Below are 8,998 nucleotides of genomic sequence, written 5' to 3'. Positions count from 1 at the left end.
TCTTTGAGTTCTCATTTTTCTTATAAATTTGCAGCAAGATTTTCAATCAACCACAAATCGTAAATAAAATGCGACTCGTGTGAATTACGGCCCTCGCTTCGCTCTGGCCGCAAACTTCCCACTCGTATGAGCTATCTATTATTCTGTTTGATTGCCATTTTGTCATATTTAATCAGAGTAGATGCGAAGTTTTACAAATGTGGAACGATGTGCTCTTATGAAGTTTTATACATGAAGTAGCATTTTTGTACACATATCGAATTAGGACTCTTTCACTTTGGTAAAAAATTAAAAAAAAACCGATAGATGTTCTTCTCTTACAGTTTTGTACAAAAAGGAAGTCCCCGGTATTTTACAAAACCGTCACTCGTGAATAAAATGTGGATGGTAATAAACGACCGATAAATTAATTAATTTTTTTTTTTCGTTTCTTCACTTTTGTCGATTCAGAAAACGACAAAACATCTTTAAGTTACATTTCGTAGAAGGATGAATTTCCCTAGGAACGAACAAAATGTCTTTAAGTTACATTTTGTAAAAGGATGAATTCCCTAGGAACGAACAGAACGCCTTCTCATTACATTTTGTAGAAGGATGAATTCCCTTGGAACGAACAAAACGCCTTCTCGTTACATTTTATAAAAGGATGAATTCGCTAGGAACGACCCGCCTTTGCTTTATATTTCCAAAATCGACAAAGAGTAAACGAAAGACATTTTTTTATTTTTTACTGATTTACTGAAGAGGTGCCAGCGACATGTACCACATTTCTATCGGTATTTTATTATTTTTATCGGTAAAATTGAATTTTTCTATTGGTCGAATATAATATCCCATAAAATTATTACGACTCGTGAGAATTACGGCCCTCGCTTCGCTCTGGCCGCAAACTTCCCACTCGTATGGGAGTTGTAACATATTTTGTTTGATTGTTGGAATAATGAATTTAAAAAAAATATTCAGAAATTTGTTGAGAATGACTTATTTCTTATATTGCCTACAAAGAATGATGGTTACATCTACGTTTTTCATAAAATTTTCTACACTTTTCAATCATAGTGTGCTCATGACATTTTTCTGCCGTAAGACCTTGAGTAAAAAAAACATCTTTCTTTGGTAGTAGACGCATTAAATTTGTTAGTCAACTATCAAGTTGTTAGTCAACTATCAAATTTGATAGTCAACTATCAAGTTGTTAGTCAACTATCAAATTTGATAGTCAACTATCAAGTTGATAGTCAACTATCAAATTTGATAGTCAACTATCAAATTGATAGTTGACTATCAACTTTGATAGTCAACTATCAAGTTGTTAGTCAACTATCAAATTTGATAGTAAACTATCAAGTTTGATAGTCAACTATCAAGTTGTTAGTCAACTATCAAGTTGTTAGTCAACTATCAAGTTGTTAGTCAACTATCAAATTTGATAGTTGACTAACAACTTGATAGTTGACTATCAAAGTTGATAGTCAACTATCAATTTGATTGTCAACTATTAAATTGTTAGCAGTTCACTAACAAGAAATGTTTACCGGTTACCGCTGGGCATGTAGTGCCGAAATTTTTCTTTCTACTTGTAACATGCACATTATCGAAAACATACTTATACGATTTACACACACTACGCAACAAAATCAAATTTCATCAAAGTAATCTTTTTCGATTGAGGCTATAATCAACAGTGTAAAATCCTGTTTTTCTGCGATAGCTTCCAGATCCTTCATCCCACATAGTCCATCTTCGAACTTAGCCTCGGTATTTTACCTCCAAAAATTAAAAAAAAGAATCATCCAAATTGGTTAAAAATTACTCAAGTTATCGTGCCCTCAACCATTTTTAGTTACCCACATTTAACGTTTTTCATACCATTTCATACATTTCAGTCACAGTGAACTTTTTTGTTACCCACATATTTCGGTATTTTCTGGTGTAAGACCCTGACTTTCAGTCAAGGGAATAATGATGTCTGTTAAATCTATCAACTAAAATTAAAGAAACACCAGCCACAGCTTAAAGTTGCAGTGACAAGGATAATGTTTAGCCAGTTCCACGATTTACAGTAATTTCACATCATAACATCATAACATCTTACATTGCGATAGATTAAGTTTAGCTCGTTTAGTATGTGTTTGTTTATTACGTAGGTGGAAGCACGAGGTTTCATGGAAGGATGTGTGTCAACTTGTAAAAATTAAAAATTAAAACGCACCGCTGACTAATGGCGATTCGCTTGACGAATGAATAATGAGAGAACAAATTTCTAACTCTATTGAGTATTACTGAGTGACACGTACAATTCCACCACAATCACGTCTCATAATCATTTATCTTTATTTTGATTTGATTTGATTTATTAATGACCAAATATGTGCAAGGTGATTATATACATATTACACGCTAAAACAAAACAACGAGAGTACATAAAATTGCGAAAATTTGTAGGAGATTGCAATAAATAAAGAGAAGAAATCGTCCTAAGTAAAGAACAAAAAATTAAGCTAAAAAAAATTAGAAACAAATCATTCTTCCTGTAAATAATAATACACTAAAAACAAAAGAACCGAAGAATAATTATTAATGAGCCACGAGATAGAGAATTAAAAACTTCATGACCGTACATCCAATAACGCACCGATCGATCTGGTAGTGTGAGTAGCTGAAACATCAAATGAAAGGATGAACAAGTTGAAAAATGAAAGTAATGATACATTGACTGTAAAACACTAGTTATGAGCCCTATATTATCCTTTCAAATGCGTGTAAAGCCAATTATTACCGAAAATTTACTCTTCACTACAGCTGGCAGAGACCCGTTCACAATGTCTTTATCATTACGCGGCAAAATCCTACTGGACGCCCCAAAACTGAGATTATCGTACACATACCCTACCCCGGTTGCTTCGAAATTATGACCCTATGCAAAAACGCTGAAGTCAGGAATCGAAATACACAAACAAGTCATTTCCGAGCAGTCGAGCAACCAATGCTGTAAAAAAACCAAACGCAAGGATTGAACGATTTTTTAAAAATCTCTTTCGAGCTACATGAGATGCGGCAACAACAAAGACTTAGCAAGGATTTCGCGCGTCTTCAGGGACAGAATCTGTAAAAGTGGTATTTTTTTAAGGTCTAGTCGTAAGCTTGTTCTAACGAGGCGATGTCGAGTAGGTTAAGTTTACGATGTGTCCTGAAAAATCTCGCTTTCATCTTTTTTATAAATCCTATTATTATTATTCCTTATACAAGCGTGCGTGCATACATTTCAATTTTTCTGGGCTATTACCGCTGCAAATTGGATCGCGCCCGAAAAAATAAATATGAAATTCTATTGTCGTCGGCCGTGCCGTGATCCCAAAGCACAAAGCATTTATAAACCGATAAAACGTTAGGAGAACATTTTAGAATTTTCAGTAATTTAATTCCTTTAAAATAGGTCCTGGCTTACATTAAAATTTTGTTGTGGCAAAAGGAGTATCGAAATTCACTGGGAAGATACATTTTAATTGGCAAAATTTAAACAAAAAAAATCCGATGCGAAGTTGACAGTTTATCTAATTTCATGAATGAAATTTAGAGTTGCCATACCAGAAAAATTTTGCATACGTCGTTGTGCGTAGGTACAGTTTGTAAATCAATGCAAACAAGTTTTGTTAAAGTTTTAATAGGGAGAAAGTTTTTGATTCACAGTGCGCTCAGACAGTGCACCACCGCCACCAATAACAACCGCGTTATTATTGAACCAAAATATGAAAACTTGACCAACTATAGTTGATAAATTAGTAGCACTGCAATTATTTACCATGTCGTTCGCATCCAATGCATTGAAATTTTCATGTAATTTCACAAGGCGATTGAATGCATTTTCTAGAACCTGAAAATGTATCTACCTAGGCAAGAGGTGGTCAGCCTGCCGTTATCGAAGAGTATTTCATATTCCGCCAGTGAATATCTAATCAGCAACGCTTCTGTAGCTACACACAACGCAGTACGCGAAAATATTCGCCACAACAACAGTTATTTTTAATTTTACCACGGTGAGAATGCAGAAATTCAGCAGAACAAGAATTTGATGTAAGCTCTATCGATGTAGTGTAAATATTGTGATGTAGCGTAAGTTCAGTGTGACGGTAAGAATTTATGAATGAAAAATTTTAAAATCTCGCATACGTCGTGGTGCAGAGGCCCAGTCAATATATAATGAGAATATGTGTTCTGTGTTCTATATCCAATTCTATACAAGAGCACATCGAGGCAATACTGGATAAAGTCATTCGAAAGTCGACAATTGAAAGTCAGCAATTGCATGCAGTTAACAAATCAAGAGAACCGAGAAACCAACCGAAATCTTCAAATTGTAAACTTAAAATAAATTTTGCAAAAACAAATTATTTTAAATGTAAATTTACTGATTATTAGAACTACCTACTTATATACATTGCATAATATTCCCATTCCAAAATGATGTTCAATAATTAAAATTTAATGGCAATTCGTATTCAAACCAGAAACTGGATCATCTGATTAAACTACTTAAAAATCGTTATACATTGCTAAGAGCACTCGAAATCTTTATTTATGGATGTTTTGATTGTTACTTGTAAAAAGTACATATTAATATACATTAAGTTACATCGATCGATTCGGCAACATTTATTTGGTCGGGAAAATTAATAAAATTTACTGAACCGAATCAAAATGTTGTACGTGGCACCCACAAGTATTATGCATGATATGACCTAAGCCACTATAGAATTCGAATGTACGTCGCATTCAATATATTCAGTGGAAAAAAAATAGTCATTGAAGCCAAAATGCATATAATCAAAACAATAAGCCCGGCAATAAGCATTATTTGAATAAGAAATCACAAAACGCCAACATATAACACACGTTACAACTTATACACGTTGTGTGGATTGTATGACTTGATATTACTTACGTTTCAGCAAGTCTCTTATGTTTGATCGAAAAATGCGACAAAAGTGAATGTCAAATAATTGGCATATTGTTCTCGAACTGTATGTTAAATATATGATTGCTGATTTATTCCGCCCCGAACGTATGTGGGCGTTAAGAAGCGGTAACCCTTACTATACGGAAACCACTCTCTTGTTTTGATGAATAGTTTAATCCAGAAAGATGAGTTCATTATAAAATGCAATACTTTACGAGTACAAGCACGTATGGTTTAACAACTTAATCGACTTTTGGCATTAGGAATGAGGAGAATTGATTTTTCGATGGGTTTGGTATTTTTTTCCATCCACTCCGTTTCATTTGCCTTTAGATTTTTCTTTTGAGTAACTTTTAATTTTTGGAACACTCTCGAAAGAACTTACAAATTTTCGCCTTATAGATTGACATTAGCTCGTTAGGTATGTGTGTGTACCAATACGTAGACGGAATTTGCGTTTTTAAATATTTAATTTCTCTATGCGTATCAGTGACAATAGTTCGTCAAAGATATTTATATCAGTGTGCTACCACTTTGGACCACTTTACATAGTCCGCACAACCTGAAGCTTAACATATAGTATTATGTTGAATGGAAGGTAGAGCCTTTTTAATAAGTTTATTCATTCCATAGACTATGCCGTGCGGAATACAACGTCCAACACATTAAGGGCAAAATTTACACGCATTGAATGGGGGATTTGTTTTTAATCGACATACGCATTCATTGTTCTTTTTTTAGAAAAAGTTGATATAAATTGAATTTACCCAAAATGTAGGCAGTTCAGCCGCCAAAATATCAAAACACCTGCTCCTTTTGATCATTGCACTCATTTTATTTACTCTGTCAAGTGAATATCTTGCAATAGATTTATATTTCAAGCAAATAACTTGTAGGACCCTTGATGTTTGTTCATAATACTTTTGGCCTCCGTAAAATATGTGGCGGCTGTGCGTTACGGATATTAGTAGATCTATCCAACATGTTTATTTTGACGATTTGGAGGCTATGTACCGAGCCGAAGGCGTTGTGCATAATCCAAATCGTCAAAATAAACATCCTAGACAGAGGCGCACACAACATTTTATCTGACGAGAGCAGATATATCAAGATAAACAAATTTGCCCTAGAGATTATCGTTCTAGGCAGATAAAAATGTATAAAAATCGATTCATTTCAGAAGAGTATTCTTGCTTAGATCAATGTTTTATTTCGATTAAAAATAAATTGTGAAAATTTCTGTTCCCCATTAAAAGAAATTGGTTACATGGTTCTACGGATGCTCTCGATCGTTTTCGACTTGTCAGAAATCGTTTTTACTGTACGATGGAACAAATCATTCTTATTTTGTGCGTATTCAAACCTTTGGAGCGAATCAGAATTTTGGGTGAGTCAGTGCAAGCATAATCGACCCGTCCAATATCATCCGCAGTGTCCATTTTCACTCGAGTCCAATTTCTTTCTGTATATTTTTGTTCAGTCCAAGTCTTGGAATATTTTTGAGAAATCGGATTTTTCAAAATTCTCAAATTTCTCGAAAATTTCTCAAATTTTTCAAAACTATAAAACATGTTTTAACAATGGAATTTTATATGCTGTCGTACAGTCGAAAAAGAGCAAAAAGAAGTAATTAAAGCCTTCGATATTCAGTTTTCAAGTATTTATCAAACTATCAACTATCAAATCAGTTCCAAAAACGTTTAATATATTATCAACGTCGTTAGACACTCAACAAAGTTAATTTTCCTAAATTTTATTCAGAAAAACAAGAAAAATATTTTGTAAAATTTTGAGAAATTTAAAAAAATATTTCTCTAATTTCTCAAAAAATTTCTCAAAAATAGTCCTTGTTGGACTCCAAGATCACTATGGTCCCAGAACAATATCATTCTGTCCAATATCATCCATTCTATGATCATTTACTGTCCATTTTCGTATGGTCTAATGTTACTCAGTACAATATTGTCCATGTTTCTAAAATCCTTTAGTTCAATATCGTTCTGTCCAACATCGTACTGTCCAACATCGTACTGTCCAACATCGTACTGTCCAATATCGTTTATTCCAATAGCATTCTGTCCAATATTGTTTCCAGTAGTTCAATATCATTTGTTACAATAAGGGAATTCACGAAGCTGAAATAAGCAGAAATATTCGCTGTATATTCCGTATATTTTGTATATCTCGTATATTTCTGTATATCTCGCTTATTTTGACAACTGTCAACAGAAAAATAATTCAATTTCAACTCGATGGATTTTGCTCAAACAAACTGCCATTGCTTAGCGCGCGATCTCAGGAACCTGGAAACGTAATTAGTTTTTCAATCGGTTTAATATTTACCGAGCGATAAGACTTTGAAATCATGATGTGATCAGTATCAAAAAAAACTTTTCCAAAGTCTTATCGCTCGGTAAATATTAGACCGATTGAAAAACTAATTACGTTTCCAGGTTCCTGAGATCGCGCGCTACGCAATGGCAGTTTGTTTGAGCAAAATCCGTCGAGTTGAAATTGAATTATTTTTCTGTTGACAGTTGTCAAAATAAGCGAGATATACAGAAATATACGAGATATACAAGATATACGGAATATACAGCGAATATTTCTGCTTATTTCAGCTTCGTGAATTCCCTTAATATTTTTCAGTCCAATATCGTCCATTCCTTATTGATCCTTATTCCAACATCGTTCATTCCAATAACCTTAAGTACAATATCGTCCAGTCCAATATCGTTGTTGACGACATTGTAACGAACGATATTGGACTGAACAATATTGTACTGAATGATATTGAACTAGTGCACGATATTGGACAGGATGCTATTAGAATAAACGATATTGTACAGAACGATGTTGGACTGATATATATTGGAATGAAAGATATTGGACAGATAGATTTTGGACTGACAGGCATTACACGAGTAATGATATTGGAAGTGTAATTTTTGAATTATTCTTCTAGTTAAGTAATTTTTACATCCGAACATCGCGCGTAAGTGATAATATTTATTATATGTCTATGTGTGGTAAGACTAACATTATGCATCAGCTCGGAGAGGGAGTTTGGGTTTATATTTGCATCGACACATGAAAAATTGCGCCTTCGGCTTAGGATCACAATCACCAACTCGTCAAAATAAACATTTGGACACAGTGGTGCATAATATTTATAAACGAGGTCCGATTGTGATCAAATTAGACCAAATAGACATCATAGCTCCTTTACAAGGCGGTGATACTTCACTTTTTTAGAAATTGGAAGCGGATGCATGAATTCAAATTTTTGCCATGAAAATAGCAAGGAAATAAATTATTGTGAGTGTTTTTTTGTCGTAGAATTTGGGTATGATCCGCAAAATAAAAATCTTCAAATAAAAGAGTCAATTTCGGGACTTTGATCAGTCTGAAAAATAGAAAATTGATTCGACTCACTGACGATGATTTTTCAGAGATTCGACGAAAATATGGCGCTGCTTCCACAATATATATGCTACTTAAATGTTATACGACTCTTGGCTATATAATTTGCATTACAAGAAATTCGCAATGAATAACATAGAACCTAATCAATAAATGACGACTTTTTCCGAATTGAATAGCAAATATTCTTTGCAATTTAGTGCCCATTCAATTACACTTTTCGCAAAAGGAAAAGAGAAGCAATTTTCTTTTAACCAATTTCACCTCAGCACCAACTTAAATATACAACAGCTTATTCCCATCTCCTGTATAATATAAAAACGAAGATGAGGAAAAAAAAGACTGAGTTCTTATATCGAACATATATGCACTGTGTGGGTATACATAAAGAGAGAAACGTTTATATATACACGTATTGTATGGAAGAGCACCCGACAACTTTCAAAAAGCAGATTAATACAATTACGATGTACTTTTCGTTTGTAAGACTCCCATTTTCGTACAAAAGGGAAAATTACAGTTTGAAAGATTGCTGGAAAATTATGGCTCGTTAGTTAATTCATGAAATAAAATAATATGGCAGTAAATTGAAGAGACTTCACGGGTGTAGTAGTACCA

The sequence above is a fragment of the Bradysia coprophila genome, assembly GCF_014529535.1.
Source record: "Bradysia coprophila strain Holo2 chromosome X unlocalized genomic scaffold, BU_Bcop_v1 contig_26, whole genome shotgun sequence".
NCBI lineage: Eukaryota > Metazoa > Arthropoda > Insecta > Diptera > Sciaridae > Bradysia > Bradysia coprophila.
The sequence above is the reverse complement of the archived record's forward strand: the minus strand, read 5'-3'. Positions refer to the sequence as shown.